Source organism: Monodelphis domestica, chromosome 8 (genome assembly GCF_027887165.1).
Source record: "Monodelphis domestica isolate mMonDom1 chromosome 8, mMonDom1.pri, whole genome shotgun sequence".
NCBI classification, from domain to species: Eukaryota; Metazoa; Chordata; class Mammalia; order Didelphimorphia; family Didelphidae; genus Monodelphis; species Monodelphis domestica.
The window spans coordinates 155,041,807-155,062,974 of NC_077234.1; positions in this window are offsets into that span (position 1 = coordinate 155,041,807).

A 21,168-nucleotide genomic window follows, 5' to 3' on the forward strand; every position below is an offset into this window, starting at 1 on the left:
GAATGATGGTGGGCAAGTCTTTAGGGGAAGATAAAGATTTAGGTTTTAGACAAGTTCACTTTGAGTACTCTATACACGTGTCCGTGCTGTCTCAGGGATGACAAGGACGGGACTTGGGAGTCTGAAGAACTGGATTTGAATCCCAAAGGTAATATTTATCTGCATGTATGACTATGGGTAATTTACCTAACTTTCCTGAGCCTTGGTTTCCTTATCTATAGAATAAAGATAATTCTTTAACTATTTGTTTGTTGTTGTAATTTTTAAACTATAAAACACTATGTAAAGGTGCAATTAACCCCTAAATTTCAAGGATCTATGATGTTTATTGGAGATAAAAAATCTCTAAAAAAGTAAATCACAACTTCTCTGGGACCTGGGAAGGGAAGGAATGAAGGTAATAGGACTTTATTAAGTGTCTATGTAGGGGGAAGAGCCAAGATGGCACCTTAAGAGCGCCTAAAGTCATACTCTCTGACAATCTTTCCAGACCAATATTTGTAACATGCTTCAAATTTTCTATGCACCGGACATTGTGCTAAGGGATTTACTTGCATCTTATTTTATTCTCACAACACTGAGAGTTAGGTGCTTTTATTATCTCCATTTTGAAGATGAGGAAACTGAAGCAAATAGATCAAGTGAATTGCCTAGAGTCTCTCAGGTATTTGAAACCAAGTTTGAATTCAAGTCTTCCTGACTCCCGGCTCATAGCTATCCTTTGTGCCATCTAGCCTGCTCTGGATAGCTGTATTGGGGCATCATGTTCAAAGAGTTGCTGTGGCCAAAAATATGTCATCCTGAAGTCATCTAGTGAAAAGCTTCTCCATATTTAGCCCAGCTGGTCTTTGAACATCAGTAATATAATTCAAAGCCTTTCCAGCTTGGTGTACCCACCAAGGCTTGTGATCCATTGAAATAACCTTCAAGAACCCAAGTTCATTTCTTTGCTACTACATCAGAAGAGGACTTAATGGAAGGTTGTCTATTGTTTGTCCTTATTTTTTAAAGAGTATCAGTGACATCAAAGGGAAATGGTTTGACTTGAGCATGAATTGGATTTGTGAGGCAGAGTCGCACAAAGTAGTCAACCTGACTCTTTCTCTTCAAGAGTGACAGAAGTCTTGTGGCAAGACAAAAGCCAAGACAACTGGCAATGTTGTAGATGCAGTAGATGGCCTTGGCATCTCTGATATTTGGCCAAGCTCTAAGCACTCTAGAGCTCTTGCATCACGGCAGTCTTCATGGCCATTGGAAAGAACTCGTCTCTTCTGCCCATTCTGCTGGGGAGTGTTTTCTTGTTCTTGGGGTAGACAATCCCCCTAACTCTGAGGGGTTTAAGGACTGTTGGTTACCTTCAATCTGGTGTAGCCCATGTGCTAAAACACTTTTACAAGGGTGCAGGTGCTGTACATGCTACAGTTTTTGCTGAGAGATGGATGAAGTGTGGACACCAAAGGTGGATGAGCAGCTCTGAAAAGTGCTGTTTTCTACTATTGTCATTTAAAATATATGACATTTCAGCTACTCAATAAAGTTTTGTAGTAAGTCCAACCTGGAAAACTGATTCCCCATTTATGACCTAGGAAAAGTTCCCTGAATGCCCAATGTTGAATTTACAAGTTTTGGCACACAAAAATAATTAACTTCAGGACTTTCTATTTTAATAGGCAAGAGACTGAGCTTCATATTACTCTTCTGTAGAAGAGGACAATGCGATGTGCTCAAAGGTCACTCTCAGCTCTGCAATTTAGGACTATGAACATTCTATGTAGAAACTGCTTCAGCCATTGAAATGCCTACCTCACCTGCTCCTTCTTACAATTAGAGCTAGGTGGAAGGGTGAGAACAAGGAAACTCCAAAATTCGTAGGGCTGCTCTATTTTTGATGAGCTATCAGTGAGATAATCTTTGGATTTATTATTTAAGTAATTATTTTTTACTAAACCAGAAAAGTAGATGTTGGCATATAAATGGCAATATTAATATAACAAATATCAATATTGATACAAAATACCAATAATCATAAAAAAGACTTTGAAGGACTACTAGTAGAATGTAAGAGGAGAGCTTCATTAAAAAACATAGGTTGGTGATAAATATCTATTAAGAACAGAGAGAGAAATTATCCTTGTTAATGAGAATCATCCATGACCTCAATTCCTCATTGTTTGCATTATGAAGCAAATAAGTGATCTGTCTTTTATTTTTTATAAATATACAATTACAAATTAATTCTCATCTCCATATTTTAAAACATGTGCTTGGAATTTCCACGGATGATATACTGATAACAGCAATTGTCAGCCAAATTTTTATATATTTTTTCCTCTTAATAATTAGACAGTAAAAATTATGCTATAATACATTTTGCATATTGAATTAATGTTATAAAGGGATGTAATTATTGTGTTTCCTGACTCATGAATGTAAATTTCATCATTTTTCATTATATTAGACTGTTGCATGCATTTTGTTGCTTTGAACTGGGAAGGAGGTGGGGATGAAGAGGAAGCAAGGGGAAAAGGAGGATCCTTTGTGTATTCTTATTTCTTTTCCAAAGCAATACATATAGCTTTCATAGAACTTCTTTAAAACTGGCCAGAATTGAGACAAAGAAATATGTTTGCCAGGTAATGATTGTCACGACACTACTCAATCCCTAGAGAAAACTGAAATGTGTTAAAGTAATTTTCAGCAGCCACTTTACTTTGCTTGATCACCATCCCAAAACAGTTGGAGCTGAAGGTATGGCTTGTGCTGAATGCTTTCTGAGGTCAGTTCCAGCCCTCTAGAGAGACAAATGGAGATTTGAATTGAAGCTTGGGAAACAGACAGTGGTTGAAAACAATGCTACAACATGAAAATGTTTGAGAATCATATTGTGTCTGCCTATACATAGCTCAAGGCACCATCTTTGGTCCCTGTTTACAGTGCTTTTTATATTTCCCTTTAGCCTTAAGTTCTCTTCCTTTTTACGTTTACCATTCATAGAAAGGATCATAGATTTGGAGGCAGAGTGGATCTTAAAGGTCATCTAGTCCACTTTTATCATTTTGCATTTGAGAAAACTGAAGTCCAAGGGGCGAAGTGATTCGCCTACAATCACACTGGTAGTAAATAGCAAAATAGAGATTTAAACTGAGGTCTTTCAACTCCAGTTCCTGAATCCTTTCCACTACCCTATGCTGCCTCACACTCATTAGAATTTATTAAAATTAAGATTAAAAACTTAATGGAGTAAATGTTTAAAATAAAATAAATCCTTTGCAAAAGGATATAACTGAATAAAGTTACTAACTTTGATTTTTTAGCGATCCTAACTAGAAAACTAGTTTCAAGAAAGAGTCAAATATCTGTTGATTTTATTAGAAATAAAAAACAATCCATTTTGAGACTAAATTTTAATTTGTTCTTGACTTTATTCTTTGTCAGAAGATAACCTGGAGTAAAAGGGTATAAGTTTGTATCCTACTTCGGCTACTCTTTAAGTCATTTAAATCTAAGCCCATTTTTTTATTTGTAAAAATGAATGTGCTAGACAAAATCATATATGTTGTTGTTCAGTCTTTTTTAGTTGTATACAACTCTTTGTGACCCTGGTTTTCTTGGTAAAGATATTAGAGTGGTTTACCATTTTTTTTCCTCAGGCTCATTTTTACAGATGAGGAAACTGAGGCAAACAGGGTTAAGTGACTTACCCAGGGTCATACAGCTAGTCGATGTCTGAGGACAGATTTGAACTTGGGCCTTCCTGATTCTGAGTCTAGCACTCTATCCAATGTGCCACCTACTTTTATCATATTGAAGTCACTTCTAAAAACATGATTCCTTCATTTATAGTTCTGTGTTGTTCATCTTTAAATACTTCCAGAGGGGGAAAAAGGTGAATCTAATTCACAAAAGTACATTTTGCTAGGATTATCTTCTAGTGTTGGACATGTATATGACATGTAATTAAGTATTCCTTATTTTCCAAACCTTGACACAAAAAGTGTCCACCATCACAGCTTCTTTGACATTAAAAATCTTCAAACTCGAGTGCATTGGAAAAAAATGGCTCTATTAAAGTCTTGCTCACCTGGAGCCTTTGATGAAGCATCCTCCAGTTAGGCATGGAGTTCCATTGTCTAGGAAGGGCAGTGGGATGAAGGGAAGTTGGGGCTGCCTTTTGTTCTGCTTCAGACAGCAGGCTTATCAGTGGATTCTGTGTAGCTATAATTAGTTTAGTGTTTCTAGAACCACAGACTATTAGAGCAGGAAGGCATCCTCTGCTACATCTCCTTCCTTTTACACATGAGAAAACGGAGACCTAGAGCTAGTCACACATCTAAGCTAAATTCATGGCTGAGCTGGAATCATAGAATCATAAATTTCAAGCTGAATATGACCTTAGAGATTGTTTAGTCTATCCCCCTTTCCCCTCCCCAGCCCATCCAGTTTAATAGCTGTGGAAACTGGGGCCAGAGAAGTTAAGATCACCAAAGTAGCAGACAAAAGTGAAATGAGATTAGAATCCAGGACCTCCATCTCCCAAGGCTACAACCATTCTTTATGCTGTACCACACTGACTGGAGCCCAGGCTTCTTAACTGCTAGTCTAGCTCTCTTTGTATTATACCTCTCTGTTCTAGCACCATTTTCCTGTGGTAGATATACGCATTTATTTATTCTCCTAAAACTCAGTCACAGTAAGAGGGAGCATGAAGAAAAGTTAAGCAGAAAAAGCAATTCTCTCCAGCAAACCTACGTTTCTCACTCAGTTTAGATGTGGAAATTCCCAGTCAACAACTGGTTCAGGTTTACCAAGAAATGCCAAGTGAGATCTTTAATTTCTGCTTCTTATAGATTATCTGGGAATATATTTGTGAATATTCTCACTTTGTTTTTAAAAAATTTGTAAATTAATTTTTTTAACTAGCAAGCATTTATTTTCTCTCTTTCCCACCTTTCTTCCCTCTTAAATAAACCAATTATTTTCTCTACATTCTGAATGGGCTTTCCAAAAAATGATCCTGGATAATGCTGGGGTGGAGGGTGGGGGTCCAGCCGGATCAAAATAATACTCAATAAATAACTAGTTTTATTCATATGGGAATGTTTAGCTGTTTCTAACATACATTTCAAATAAGTTATTCTGATTTCTGTGTGGACAATGGGGTTGTGATATTTTCATGTCCTAATTTTCTTTATTAAAATCTTACTGCAATTCTTTACTATGGTATATGGGTGGCCCTGGGTTCTTGAGGGCTTTGCCATACTCAGAGAGTTTGAGTACTGGTCCTAGGAATAGACTGTTTCTTCTGTATGGAGTAAAAAAGAATTGTGTTACAAGGAGGTTGGCTACTGTTAATTTTGGCCAGAGCTACCCATGAAAAAGACAAAAATATGACCAGGTTCTCCATCTAAATAACCCTCTTTTGCCTCTCTACTGATAGTGGCAAAAATATTAAGAGGACAAAGGCTGAAATAAATCATAGTTTCAAGAACTTGTATAAACAATTTAATTTTTATATTCTTAATGTGTCATCTTTGACAGTGCCTAAAGAGTTGACATCATGGCGTGGTGGGTAGAATGTTAGCCTTAGAATTAGCAAAACCTGGGTTCAGATTTCACCTCTGACACGTACTAGCTCTAGGACCTCAAATAAATCACTTCATTTTCTTGCCTATACATTGAAGGGATTGATTAGATGACCTCTAAACTCCTATTAAATCTATGATACCAAGTTGACGCATTGTGTTATTGATGAACTATGTCAATATTGGCTTTCTCACTATAAATAAAACCAGAAGATGCCAAGAATTGTAGCTAGAAAAGAATGCAATTCAACTATTGCTTTTCAAGCTATCTCAAGAAGAGAATATTCCAGAAAATACAAAAGAGGGTGTTTTTAATCCAAAAAGGGAGATCAAAAGAATATCAGTTTCTGCTGACTCACAGTCTTGCTTTTACATTTGTATAAAATCTTTATGAGAATGGGCTATAAGCACTTAGAAGTTAGCTTTGATGAAACCAGGAGACTAGGCAGACTTTCCCCAGATGATTTTCTATGGCAAACTACATCTTTATGATCACATAATTGGCTTACGGAGGGTTGAAAATGTGAGATTCTGTTGTGCTGATTATTTATTGATTTTTTTAAAGCCTTTGACTGGGAAGAGCAATAAAAAGTGTTTTCCATGTATATATTAAAATTATACAGGATCAATATAGCTGTGATGATAGAGATAATTCTTGTTCAATAATCGGCTGTGTAGAACATGAGACTCTTAAGAGGAAGTGTGGGTAAAGAAGTGTAAGACTCAAGGATCAGATACACCTGGGTTTAAATCCTTTCTTAAAAACTTACTTGCTATTTGACCTTGGGGAAATCATTAAGCTTGTCTGAGTCTGTTTCCCCCTTCGGAGTTCCCTCAAATTCTAAATACGATCCTATGAACATCGACCTCAGGGGAGGGATAAAGCGAAGAAAACGACAGAGATCTAAGATGATCTTAGATCATCATCATTGTCATGGAGAATAATTGATACCAAACCCAAACTGAAACAAAGAAGGACCCTTTAGTGCTAATGAGGTTCTGTAAATACTCCTATGAAAAGATGACATATACTAGTTTTGAATCCTATGTCACCTGACCGTCTCCAATTCAGTTTTCTTATCTATAAAATGAAGGATTAGAATGAATGGCCACTAAGATCCGTTCAAGCTCTAAATCTAGCTGCTATAAATTCATTATATGGAGACCCAGAACACTTCCTTCTCAGTGAAATCCACAGCAATGCAAAAGATATTGGTCTAACCATCCACCTGTAAAAATAAAAATGGACAGGAAAAATATTTAAATTTAAATTTAAGCTAAATTTAAATTAAAAAAAAATGTTAAACATACTCTAGACAATGAAATGCAGCTGAATAGGCACCCTATCAAGCTAGTCCATGAATATAGGCTGTACAGATGAGCTGGATGTAGAATTAAGTCAAAGGAAAACATTCGGTTGAATCACATTTGGGAAATTGCCCAGGACTTCCTATAATCGCTAACTTCTCACTGTTGTGAAAGCTCATCTTCTTAATGTAAATGTTTTCCCAGTGGTGCTCTCTCACTGTGAATAATGGAAGACTACAATCTTTGAAGAAGTAAAATGGCAAGAAACCCAATGCAGTAAGGCATCTTGGTTACAAGTAAACTATAGCATTTTAGCAACATTGACTTATAAAGGAGAAGGAGCACAAAAAAAATAGCATCAAGAACCTGTTTTTTTGCCAGAAAAGGGTATGAGCCTGCCATGTACTAAAGAGGAGTCAGAAAATGGTCATTCCATGTGTTCCATTGGTCCCTTGTGGTTAAAATATGTTGGACAAATCTCTGTAGAGGATGTATGGAAAACACATGGACAGAAATCAAACAGGCTTAGTGGAGGGTGAACAGCTCGATGATGGAGTGGACAGAGTGCCAGGTCTGGAGTCAGGAAGACTCGTCATCTTCCTAAGTTTGGATCTGGCCTCAGACATTTACTAGCTGTGTGATCCTGGGCCAGTCACTTACCCCTATCTGTCTGTTTTCTCATCTATAAAACCACATGGTGAAGGACATGTCAAACCATTTTAATCCCAAGAAAACCCTAAATAGGGTCATGAAGGAGAACGGTACATGACTAAAGCGACTAAACAACAAAATTGCAGTAAAGGGGAGTGAAATCTGCATTGGTGAATGAACTATTCACACGAGCCTGTCTTTCCATTTGGTTTCCCGTCACTATTTTGTTGGCATCACATTTATGAATTGTGAGTTTGGTCAAATGTGAACTGCAAGTTGTTTTCATTTGGAAAAAGAGTCTTTATTTGATGGGCCATGTAGGACCATTTTATATTCTAGACTTCATTATTTATAGAATAAACAATATTTTATTACCTATTATCACTAGCATTTATTATTTATGAAATAGATAATATTTTACCTTAGGCAGCCAGATGACATCATGGACAGAATGCTGGACCTGGCTAGAGTCAGAAAGACCTGAATTCAAATGTAGTCCCAGACATTTACTCTTTGTACGATCCTGGGCAAGCCGTCCAGCCTCTATCTGCCTTACTTTCCTCCTCTGTATAATGGAGATAATAACAGCACCTCCCTCCCATTGTTTTGGGGAGGATAAGATGACATCATACTTGTAAAGTGCTTTGTAAATTTTAAAGCATTATGTAACTGTACTAGCTATCATCATCCTCACCATCATTAGAATAGCTGTAGTCTTTCTCATAGCTTGTTAATTTAATGAGGACACATTTCATTTCCTACCCAATGCTTCATAGCATCATAGATGAACAATTTTAGAACTGGCTGGGACGTCAGAGGCCATTTGTCCAAATCCCTCATTCTAAAGAAAAAATTCTGTGGCCCCAGGAAGTAAATGGATTGTCCAAAAAATACTCAGGTGGTGTATGAAGTGAGATCTGAAATTTGCCCTGAATTTGAACATCTCCCTGAATTCCTATTTGTTTTCTCTTTTTTGAAAGCATCATATCTATTGGTGGTGAGCTGCGGGAAGGAGTCGGGAAATGGCATTTTTTTATTAAATGTTTTATTAGAAACAACATTACACATGAAGACAGACCACTAAACCTTGCATAGCAACTATTTAAATTTAAATTGATTTATTTCTGTGCATAATTTGTCATAACAATTTCAGTTGCTCTCAGAATCCCCATCAAAATCTCTGTGCATTCATTTTTATTGACTTTTCCTCATCTGATTTTGGTTAGGTTTGTTTTCTACCACCCTATTCTTCTTTCTTTGCTCTTTTTGATTTGCATTATAATGGTCTTTTTTTCTAGATTTCCTTGTAATCCTTGCCCACATTAATTACATTATATTATTACATTACATTTATGTACTGTGATTTATTTTAACGTTTCCCTATTGTTGGACATTTAGTTTATTTTGAAGTGGGTTTTTTTATTATGTATAATCTTGCTTTTGAAATCTTTGATCAGAGGGCATTTAAAAAAATAACTGTCATGGTATAGTTCCATATATATTGGTTCAGAATACATGATTTTAAAAGTATTAATGAATAACAATAGATTGGACTCCAAAATTTTTTTCTTAAGTTAGCAATCCTGCCAAGAATGAAGGAAGCTATGTATTTCTCTAAAATTCCACTAGCAGTGAATTTCTTTGCTTTTATTTCTTTTTTCAATGTTAATGGTGTACATCAGAATTGTTTTAATTTCTTTTCTCATAATTAGTAAGATTGGGAATTTTAAAAGTGACTCTTAACAGTTTATGTTTCTTTTGTCTATTCATTACACTTGATCATTTATCCATTGTAAAAAAGAAAGAGGAATGATAACTTTTCATTAATCTTTATAAATTTTAAACGTCAAGTTTTATGTCATATTGTCATGATTTCCCAATATGACATTTTTCTTTTGATTATATTGTTTTTATTGAATTGAAATTGAATTGAATTGAAAAATTGAATTGAAAAAAATGTGATTTCCAAATTTCAATTTTTACCAGAGCAAACTTTTGACCCCAACAATTCCTTCCACTTGTTGAATAAAAAAAATCTTCTTTTTTCCACATTGAGATAACTAATTTGTTTCATTTCCCTTCTCTTGTTCAAAGCTCAGGTTTTTAAAAAATGTTTAAATCTCTCATTTTGACAACCAGAGTTCATCTAAGTATATTGTATAAAGTAAGGAAGATCCAAATCACTTTCCTAACAAATTGGCAACTAATTTTAACCTTTATCCAATTTTTATTATCTAATGATTTGTCAAATACTCATCTTTTGCATATATTTAATTAGAAATCTAATGTTTCATTGATCTATTTCTTAATCTATTTTTGCCCAATAATAGTTTTAATGATTGCTTGGTAAAAAAAAAAAAAGCCTTGGTGTTCCACACCCTATCAACTGTCCAATTAGAATGACCTTTAATATCTTTGCCTCTTTGTTTTTCTACATATATTATTGTCCAGTTATATAAACAATATCCTTGCATTAAATACAAAAATTAATTAGAGAAATATTGCTATTTTCACCTGAACAATGAATTTCTTTCCAGGTAATAAATTCCTTTTTTATTTTGGTCATTATCATTTTATTGTTATTTATATGGGGTCTGCATATTCCCAAGTAAGTTAATTCTAAAATATTTGATGATTTTGTTTTTCATTTTAAACAGTATCTTTTAAAATTATGTTTTCTTCATCTTTATTATAGGTAAATAAGAAGGCAGATTACATTTTTGACTAATCTTGAATCCTGCAACTTTGATGAATTCATTTACTGGTAGTGGCGACTGGATTTTCCAGAAAGATTTTTATGGCATCTCCAAGAAATTATATTTTGACCTCTTTTTTTCAGTGTCAATACTTTGAGCATCATTTTCCTCTTTTATTGCAATTCTAATAATTTTTCATATGGTTTCAAAAAAAGTGATGAAAACAGGTACTACTTTTCTAACTATTTTTAGTGGAAGCGATTTTAATGTTTCTTCAAGGCCTATTATGCCATCTTAAGGCTTAATATAAGCTAGATTTTTTTTATCATATTGAAGAAAATTTCTTCTTATTTTTAGCATTTTTAATAATGAATGAATATTATAACCTATGAAAAACTTCTAAATCTATTGATATAACTATATTTTCTGTGTTTTGTTTTAGAATTTTGTTTTATAAATATCTTGTGTTGATAGGTGGTTTGTTTTTTGCTGAACTACATTTACAGATCTGTTAAAAAAACCTTGTTTGATCATGAATGTTTTTTTTTTAATATACAGCATTCTACTGGTTAATATTTTAATTGGCATTTTGGTATTTATTTTCACCATGCAAATTGGCCTGTCATTTATTTTTGATGTTGTGTTTACCTGGTTTTAAAATAAATATATTTGCCTTATGAAAAGTATTAAATACTGGTCCACATTTATGGTCATAAGTAATGTAAGTGATTAAATGTTACTTTTTCTTGAAATAGTTAAAAGAATTCTACTGTGAAATTGTGGATAGATCAGTTTTGTTTTGTTTTTTGGTGAAGTAATTATTTGTTCATTTATCGTACATATTTTTATTATTAATTTACTATTGTGACAGTGTATTTTTTGGTTCATAATCATTTGTTTCCTTTAATTAAAAAAATTATTAGGCTTTATCTATGTATAGTATTTACTGGTAATATTCTTCATTTGTTTTGTGTATGTTGTGACCACTTTTTCAGCTTATAATTTTACTGATTTGTGTTTTATGTTTCCTTTTATGATTAAAGTTGCTTTTAATGGTGTGCTAGTTTTATGGGCTTTTTCAAAAGAACCCCTTCCTAGTTCTATTTATTCAAATGTAATTTCATTTTCTATTCTATTTATTCCTTTCCTTTAACTCTCTCCATTTTTTATGTTTTTCAATCACTTTATATTCCTTTTGTTGTTAAATAATTTTCAGTGGTGTCCAACTTTTTTTACCCCATTTGAGGTTTTCTTGTCAAAGACACTAGAATAGTTTGCCATTTCTTTCTTCAGCTCACTTTACAGATGAAGAAACCAAAATGATCAGGGTTAAGTGACTTGTCCAGGGTCACACAGTTATTAAATGCTTGAGGCTAGATTTAAATTCAAGTCGTCCTGACTAGGCACTCAATCCTTTGCACCAAAATTAATTAATTTATTTCTTCTCTTAATTATTAGTGGAAACATTAAATGATATAAACTTGCTTCTGTGAACCACTTGCCCTGTTCTCACAGGTTTTGATAGATGGCTCATTTTTATAATTGTCTTTGAAGTATTCCATCATATTTCTGATTACTTAACCCAATCATTGTTCAAAAAACTACATTATTTTTCAGTTTCCATGTAGTTTTATAACTTTTACTAATGTTATTGTTAGTCATTCATAATTTTATTATATTATGATCTGAAAATAGAGCATAAATAATTTTTACCTTTTAATTTTTGTGAGGTTCCTTACTGTATGATCAGTTTTTATGAACTTATTGTTATCTACATTAACTGCTTTTCCATTAGAAAATTGAAATATTTTCATTCATGTCATTTATAATACAAAAATTTAATAGAAACTTGAATTTGATGGCTTCTATTATAGTCAAGATTGTATGCACACACCATATGTATATATATTTATGAACATACATAACGTCTTAATAACATATTACAATGGACCGAGAATATTATTATATTTCTTGCATTCTTATTATTCTGCCACTGTGGATTTTTCTTTCTTTGTTACTTTTAAGCATTTGTTTCGTTGTGTATTTTTGTTGATAAAATCCTATAGGCAGCATCTCTGAAGCAAATTCTTCGGTTTTCAAACAGTGTGGACATGACAGCAGGGAATATGATTTTGATGGTCAAATCCTATTTTTGAGACTGGAATTGGGATGTGTGTGTGTGTATGTGTGACAAATTTAGACAAACAGGACAGAGGAAGGTAGTTTGGGAATTTTCTGAAATTCCTCAGATTTTGGGAGGGGGAAGCACTCCAACTGACTACCTACCCATCTACCCATGAGTAGATATGACAGGATGGTCAGCCAAGGCCAGCTTATGAGGCTTATGTACCATAGATCTAAACTGTTGATGCTACAATCTCTGGATGTTTCAACGTATTAGAACCACAGAGTAGGGGTTTTTTGTTAATTAATTTTTTTCAATTAACAAGCACTTCTCTTATCTGCCTCCAGCAGTCTTCCTAAACACACACACACACACACACACATGCTTGGCCAAGCAAAACAAATTTTCCACATTGGTCATGTCCAAAACTACATGTGTCATTCTATGTGCCAAATCTATCTTCTCTCTGTCAGGTGGTGCGGAATATTCTTCATCATCAGTTCTCTGGAATCCTGGTAGGTCATTGAATTTATGATGATGATAATAATAACAACTGACATTATATAACTCCAACTATCCTAGGCACTGAACTAAGTACTTTACAGATATCTCATTGGATCCTCATAAAAACCCTGTGAAGTAGGTGTTATTATTATCCCCATTTTACAGTTGAGGAAACTAAGATAAATAGAGGTCAAGTAATTTATCCAGGGTCACACAAGCTAGAAAGTGACTCAGGCTGGATTTGAACTCAGGTTTTTCTAACTGCAGGCCCTGTGCTCTATCTACTATGCCATCTAGCTGCCTCAGCTAGAATTCTTAAGTCTTTCAAAGTGGATTGTTTTTACCATGTTGTTATTCTATGAATTGTTCTCCTGATTCTTTTTACTTTACTTTCCATCAATTTATATGTCTTCCTTCCCAGGGTTCCTTTTTGTCATTTCTATGAAGTATTCTATTACATTTTTATACCATAATTCATTCAGGCATTTTCTGTTTGATGAATCCTATTATATCTATTCTTTGGTGCCACAATAAGAACTGCTAGAAATATTTTTGTACCCGTTGATCTTTTCCTTCTTTCTTTGATCTCTTTGGGACATATGTCACACAATCTAATAACTTTCTCTTGATAATACCAAACTACTTTCCAGAATGGCTGGACCAATTCACAGCTTTACCAACAGTGCATTCATATGCCTGTTTTCCTATATATCCTCCATCATTTGTCATTTTCCTTTTCTGTCAACTTTGCCAGTCTGCTAGGTATGAGAAAGGAATTTCCCTTTCAGACAGTATCTTTCATGCAGGATCAGTTTTTTTCCCAAATAATCACATTTTTTCCCATTCCCTACTCTTTTTACTTTCTTTCTTCTGTTTTTCCTGAAACGGAGAGAAGTCAGGTCCCATTCTCAAACTGGCAAGACATTTCTTTATCTTGGTAGTATAAGATTTAAATTTAGGTTTTTTTACTAAATATGAGAGTTATTAAATAATATTGTAGTCACCAATTTTAAAATATTATAGCTTAAGTCAAAAAGACTTTAGCAGCTTTTATTTACAAAGAGGTGGAAAGAATGAAAGTGTAAATGTAGATAAAGAGATAGATTCCTCACAAGTCTACCAGCCCTTCTCTGGTCAAGTCTGGCTCAGCCCCAGAAGGGGCTTCTCCAAGTCTGATCTCCAAGTGGATGTCTTTTGGTAATCCTCAGCAAGATATCTGGTGGTGTCTTCAGCCAGAGTTTCACCAATACAGCCTCCTCCAAAGCCAAGGCAGAACTTTCAGCCACTCACCCAGCAAGCTGATGCAGGATCCAGGGAAAAAGTCTCTTCCAAGGCCAGGAAAGGAATCTCAGTCACTCACTCCAAACACCAGGAAAGGAATGATGTCCCAGACCAGGTTGTTCTCTTTTTATACCCCTTTTTCTATGTCACTTCCTGTCTCTCCCCTTCACAGAAACTAATTGCAGTCTTTCAATTTGTCTAGCACTGACCAAGGAGGGGCAGTGACCTTTTGAGGTGTAAACTGACTCTAGTAAGTGATTTGTGAACTCTCATACTTGCATAGTCAAATGATCTCTCTAGAAACAAATATTTCTGAGCCTATCATATGTTAGATATCTGCAAACATTTCCATCAAACAGTATTTCATTGCAACTATCAGATTGGTTCACACTTTCCAATGGGACATTCTTCTTTCTTACTGAAATGTCCCCTCCTAAAAACTTAAAAGTCATTTCAATTCTATTTCTCATCCAGCTACCTCCATGATAAAGACTTTGGCTCAGCTAAATCAAACTTTGTTGTGTAACACATAAAGTATTAACATTTGACCCAAATCTAAAAACCATTACTTTGAGGGATATATTTGTTAAAATTGCACACAACTATTAGATCAAAAGAGTGAACTGAGACCAGAGAACTTCTGTCAGCAAATAATGATCCTCCTGGAGCCAAGCTGGTGGTGCAGCAAAACTGCACCCAGAGGAGTGCTGGCTGACCACTACCCTAAACCACCCACCCACGACACCAGGTTCTGAGACTGGGCATAGGCCAACTTCAAGATCCCAAGACCTTGCCTACACCACCAACAACAGAGCATCCCAGACTCTAGTCTCACTCCTTGAAATCCCAGGCTCTGGCACCACCCCATAGTGAGTCCTGAAAGTCCATAGTCCTTTACCCTTTCAAGCCTTTGCTGTGGTGAAGACCCAGGGCAGAATGCAATGGAGTGCTGAGACCTATAAGCCACCAGCAGAGAAGTATTAAGAGTAAATTTTAGGGTTGAGATTGAATATATTATTTAATGGTCGCCAGTAATTAAAATTTTAAATCCCAATGAAATACTCAAGTCAGAATGGAATTTTATGGTGGCTTATATACAATAGAAGGAAGAAATTAAGAATGAGGGAGAGAGAGAAAAAGGGAAGAACTGCTCTGACCTGGCCTGAGCCAGGGTGAGTTCAGAGGCCTCAGCCAAGGGACCTTCCCAGAAGATTAAATCTAGCTTGGCTTCTAGCCACGAGACCTCCTCCAAGATGAGAGGCCTCCTTGGAGGCTGGTGCCTTCAGAAAGGTCAAGGGAAATGGAAGCCAGTCTTAACACTCACTACATGGTCACCTAAGGGAAGCAGTCTCAGGACCCATGCTCCACTAAGTCAAGTTCTACCACCAAAGTCCTCAAAGCCTCCCTCACAGGAAGAGATGTGAAATATAAAGGCAGTTCTTTACATCACTTCCTGTGTCTCCCATGTTCCAATGGTGGCTTAAACTTGGCTTAGGACAGCCCAGGGGGGCAGTCAGTTGTTTCTGATTTGTCAGTTGCTAGCACATGTGGGTCACTGACCATCCTCCCTTACAGTGGTAGTCTCTCGTGATCGAGAATGACTATTGTCTTTGTGCAGTTTCATCTACGGTGTACCCTCATGTGGCTCTGGAGTCCAAAGGCTGAGGCACAAATTTTGTGGCACACGGGGCATGGGACTCCAGTTGTTACGGGAGGTGCGTTTGTGGCCTGGTGTCGGCGTTCACGTGCAGCGGCAAGACGTTGACATCACTCATCTTCAAAGGTGGTGGCGGCATGGTTAATGTGGGTTTGCCAGCTGCTTCTGACAGAGGCAGCAAGTTCTAGTTGCTTTTGTGTCATGCCAGCCCACTTCAAGTTGGACTTTAGCTGATCCTTGAATCTTTTCTTTGGTCGGCCTTGTTTCCTGAGTCCAGCTGACAGTTCACCGTAGAATACCTGTCTTGGTATTCGCTGTGGGTCCATGTGGATGACGTGTCCAGACCATCGTAGCTGGGTTTTGAGGACCATGACTTCGATGCTGGTGCAGTTGGCTCTGTCAAGGACTTCCTGATTGGTGATTTGGTCCTGCCATTGGATCCTCATGATTGACCTGTGGGAGCTTTGGTGGAATTGCTCCAGCTGTTTCATGTGCTTCCGGTACAGTGTCCATGTCTCACAACCATACAGGAGCGAGCTGAGGACCACTGCGTTGTACACTTTGAGCTTCGTCGCAGTGCTTACACCTCTATGTTGGAGGACTTTGCAGCGCAGCCGCCCGAGTGCCTGGCTGGCCTTTTGGATCTTGGCATTAATCTCGTGGTCTAGGGACCCGTCGTTGGCGATGGTGCTGCCCAGGTACTTGAAAGTGTTGACGTTAGAAAGCTGCGTGCCGTCGATTGTAATGCATGGCTGGTTCGTTGGCCTCCCTGGTGCAGGTTGGAACAGCACCTCTGTTTTGCTGAGGCTGATAGTCAGGCCAAACAGTTTTGTTGTGGTGGAGAACCTCTCCACAATGGTTTGGAGATGATTTTCTTGGAGGGCCATGAGAGCACAGTCATCTGCGAAGAGAGCTTCCAGGATGAGTCTCTCTGTTGTCTTTGTTTTTGCAGTCAGGTGGGGAAGGTCGAATAGTGGGCCATCCAGTCGGTATTTGATGTAGACACCCAGGTCTAGATCCATCACAGCATGTCGTAATACTTGGATGAACGATAGGTTGAATAGTACCGGAGTGAGGACACAGCCTTGTTTCACGCCATTGGAGATGTTGAAGCAATCGGAAGTCTCTCCACCAGATAGGACTTCCCCTGTCATGTCGACATGAAAGAGCTGGATCAGTTTGACAAATTTTGCTGGGCAACCAAGCTTGCTGAGGATCACCCACAATGAGTCCCTGTTCACTGTGTCGACCGGCTTCGTCAGGTCTATGAAGACAATGTAGAGACTCAGGTTCTGCTCAAGGCATTTTTCCTGCATTTGCCTCACCGTGAAGACCATGTCGATGGTGCTGCAATCTGGTCGGAAGCCACATTGTGTTTCAGGCAGGTTCTGCTCTGAAACAGATGACAGGAGTCTGTTGAGTGTAACATGGGTGAGGATCTTTCCAGCAGTGGAGAGTAGTGAGATGCCTCTGTAGTTGTCACAGGCTGCTCGTGAGCCTTTGTTCTTGTATAGGGCTACGATGGAGGCATCTCTGAGTTCTGGGGGCATGTCTTCCTCAGTACTATGTGGAATGCCTGGAGTGCTTTTCCATTTAAGGCCTTGTACACCTCGGTTGGGATCCCGTCTTTACCGGGTGCCTTGCCTGCACTCATTTGTTTAATGGCTTTTTGGACTTCCTCTATTGAAGGAAGGACCTCAAGTTGTTCAATGGAACGGTTTTGGGGGATCTGGTCAAGGGCGCTTTGGTCGACTGAAGAGGGTTGGTTGAGAAGCTGACTGAAGTGTTCTTTCCACCTGTTGCTGATGCCTTTTTTATCTTTCATGAGAGTGTCACCGTCAGAGGATAGCAAGGGAGTGGTGATGGGTTTTGATGGCCCATAGATAGTCTTGAGGGCACTGAAAAATTGTTTGTAGTTTTTCATATCAGCAAACCGCTGGATTTCTTCTGCCTTTTTTTCCCACCATTGGTCTTGCATCTTCCTGATCTCACACTGTGCCGTGGCTTGGAGAGACTTGAATCTGTCTTTTTTAGGAGCAGAGTTTGGGTTATTTTGCCACTCCATAAAGGCATTGTTCTTCTTGCTCAATAGGTCTTCAATAGCAGTGTTGTCGTCGAACCAGTCCTGGTGGTTGCATTGTTTTGGGCCTAGGACTGCCTTTGATGTTTCCTTCACTGCGTCTCTGAACTGGTTCCATTTCTCGGTTGAGCTTCCAGTGAGTGGTCCCTTGACAGACAGCTTGTTGTCCAGGCAGGACTGGAATGTTTGCAAAGAAGATGGATCTCTAAGACGACTCACGTTGTAAAATGCTCGAACTGTCTGGGCGCTTTTTGGATGGCGAGGCGCAATGCGCATTTGAAGAGTCGCTCTAACCAATCGGTGGTCTGTCCAGCATTCAGCTCCTCTCATGGCTCTGGTGATCTTTACATCCTGGATGTCTTGCTGGCTTACAATGATGTAGTCAATGAGATGCCACTGTTTTGATCTTGGGTGCATCCACATTGTTTTATATTTGTTCGCCATTCTGAATACAGTGTTTGTGATGGTGAGTTCGAACTCTGAGCATTTGCTGAGTAGCAGTAGGCCGTTGTTGTTCATTTTGCCCACGCCGTGTTTGCCGAGCACTCCTTTCCATCTTTCGTGGTCCTGGCCAACGCGGGCATTGAAGTCTCCCAGTAGTATCAGCTTGTCATTTGTGGGCACTGAGTGCAGGATGGCACTCAGGTCAGAGTAGAACTGCTCGATGGTCTCCTCTGTGCTGGTCAGTGTTGGGGCATATGCGCTGATGATTGAAGCATACTGATCTTTGCTGAGAGGCAAACGGATCTTCATGAGCCTCTCGCTGATGCCTACAGGCAAGTCTGGCAGCTGTTTGAGCAAACTGGTCTTGATGGCCAGGCCAACACCATGGATTCTGTCTTCATTTGAGGCTCTACCTTTCCAGAAGAAGGTGTATCCAGTGGTGGGTTCGCTGAGTGATCCCTCTTCTGGTAAGCATGTTTCACTTAGGGCTGCGATGTCGATGTTATATCGCGCCAGTTCTTTACCGATTAGAGCTGTTCTTCTCTCAGGTCTTGGGGCATTCTCTCTATCAAGTAATGTCCTGATGTTCCATGCTCCTAGTAGGAGTTTCTTTGTATTTTTTCTTTGATTTCGACCACTTAAAGGGATGACCCTCCAGCCGCAGTGTGCTGACCGGGTGTTTGTAGGGCAGGCAATGTTTGGGACACCTTTTCTAGTCCCCTCCCTTGATTAGGGTGAGCAGTGCTGTCCTAGAGAGGGCTGTTCAGTCACCCAGGATGCTGCCGAAAGTCCCTGCTGCCCATAGGGCCGAGCGACCACTGGTCCGTGGGCCGCCTATGTGCAGGATCGTGACTACAACTGCCAGTGGTCACCTCCACCTGTTTCGTCGTCACTCCCCCATCGCCGCAGGTCTTGAAGAGGGTGGACGGGGTTAGGATAGATGAGTGTGCACAAAGATACTTGTGATTGAAAGAGATTTAAGTGAAAAAGTAGATGCACAAAGACAGTCCCACTCTCTTGGCGTTGGAAGCCTGGGTCCAGTGGCATGAAAAATTGTTACGTCTGGAGATTTCCTCAGCTGCATTGGATGGCCATGTTGTCCTTTATGCTCCAACACGCCCTAAGCACTCCACAGTGCTTTGCTGCGTCGCCCTCTCAGCCGTTGAACCTTCTTATTGGTGTCTTCCATCTGTTCTGCCGAAGCAGTCTTCACATGCTGAGTGAGCAAAGCCCTGGTTCACCATGGGTCAACGACCCGATGGCTACCCTCACAAGGTTTGGCCGGCCTGTTGAAGCCGTTGCCTGGGGTGTGGCCGCTGCCACATGCTAGCAGCTACTGGGAGCCACAAGTGAGAGCTGGGTGTCAGGTGGGGGTCAGAGGCTGGAGAGCTGCCCTAGAAGGACACAACAAGCCCTCCATACCAGAGATACTACCCCTCCCTGAGCACCCCATACACCCCATACATTCCTGGTTGCTAAAATTCTAAAAACTAAGCAGGGTGGAGTAAATATAAAATTCATAATCCCCCTTGATGACGATTGGGAGACTAGTCTCCCCAAATGATCACTAAACATAATTATCTTGTACCTCTAAAATCTTCTAAATACAGTTGCAACAAAATTTCACCTTCTAAGAGGAAACTACAATAGTTAGGCATAAGAGGGGAATAGAAGAGAGAGAGATCGAAACCAATGTTTTGCTGGGTGCATTGACAAAAACAGTTAGGGGATAGTCCCCTTTTGGCATAAAAGTGTACATTCAAAATAAATGTTCATTCAACCTTCAGTTCAATCAACCACATCCAAAGTTCATTCTGGATCTTGATGTATTGAAGGTTTTTCAGGCATCTTTCTGCAAACAGTTCATTCTCTGGATTTTAGGAGTTAGCAAGTTTCTTTCCTTGAACATCTTTCTTGAACAAAAATTTTAAATCTTGGATTTTTATGAAAATACAATCTCCCCCTGAAGTGGGTATTGAGAAACACCCAGTTCAGATCAGGATGCATGGTTGAGTTATGGGGGTATATGAGTCAATTATCAAAAGAAGAGAAAAAAAAAACACAAAAAAATAAAGAAAAAAATGAAAGAAAGTTAAACTTTGGGGAGAAAGAAAAAAATTCAAAATTAGAATCAAAATATCAAAACCCATGTATATAAAAATTTTGAGTAAACAATAATAATTTATAATAGGCCCTGGTATGAGGGTCCAATTAAACTAATTTTTATCCCACAAGTCTATAGGACAAAATGCAGTAATGTTTCACTTACCCATTTGCAGCAAAGACTACAGGAAGTTGCCATACTATAAGAAAGAAAAAGGACTAGATTTTTGTGTGTGTGATTGGGAAGTGTCATTCCCTGGACTGATTTTTTGTTGTTCTCAGGGATAGGGGAGCTGGGATGATAGCCAAACTTCAGTACTTGTCTGTGAGTATTTCATAAAGAGTGTGGATACAAGGGAGTTCTACATATTAACATAGCGTTGCAATCTTGAGTCTCACACTAGGTTCAAGTCCTTTTGTATTGGCTTAGAAGTTCATCAATCCTACCAGGATTGGTTTCTTTCTTTAGACCTGTGTGCTCTTTTTTTGGCACTATTCAAGTTAAGTTTGTGCTTCTTTTTTTATCCCATTTCCAAGAATCAGACACAGACATTAATCACAGACCCATAACATTTATCAATAAATGGCAGGTTCCCACAGTCTAAAGCTATTGGGTATGCATTAATATTATAACAAGTATATATATTTTAAACTTATATTACTGCAGAATAAAAAATAATATTTATTGTATGCACCTTAAGTACAAGAAATGAGAAAGGGGAAAAATAAAATATTCT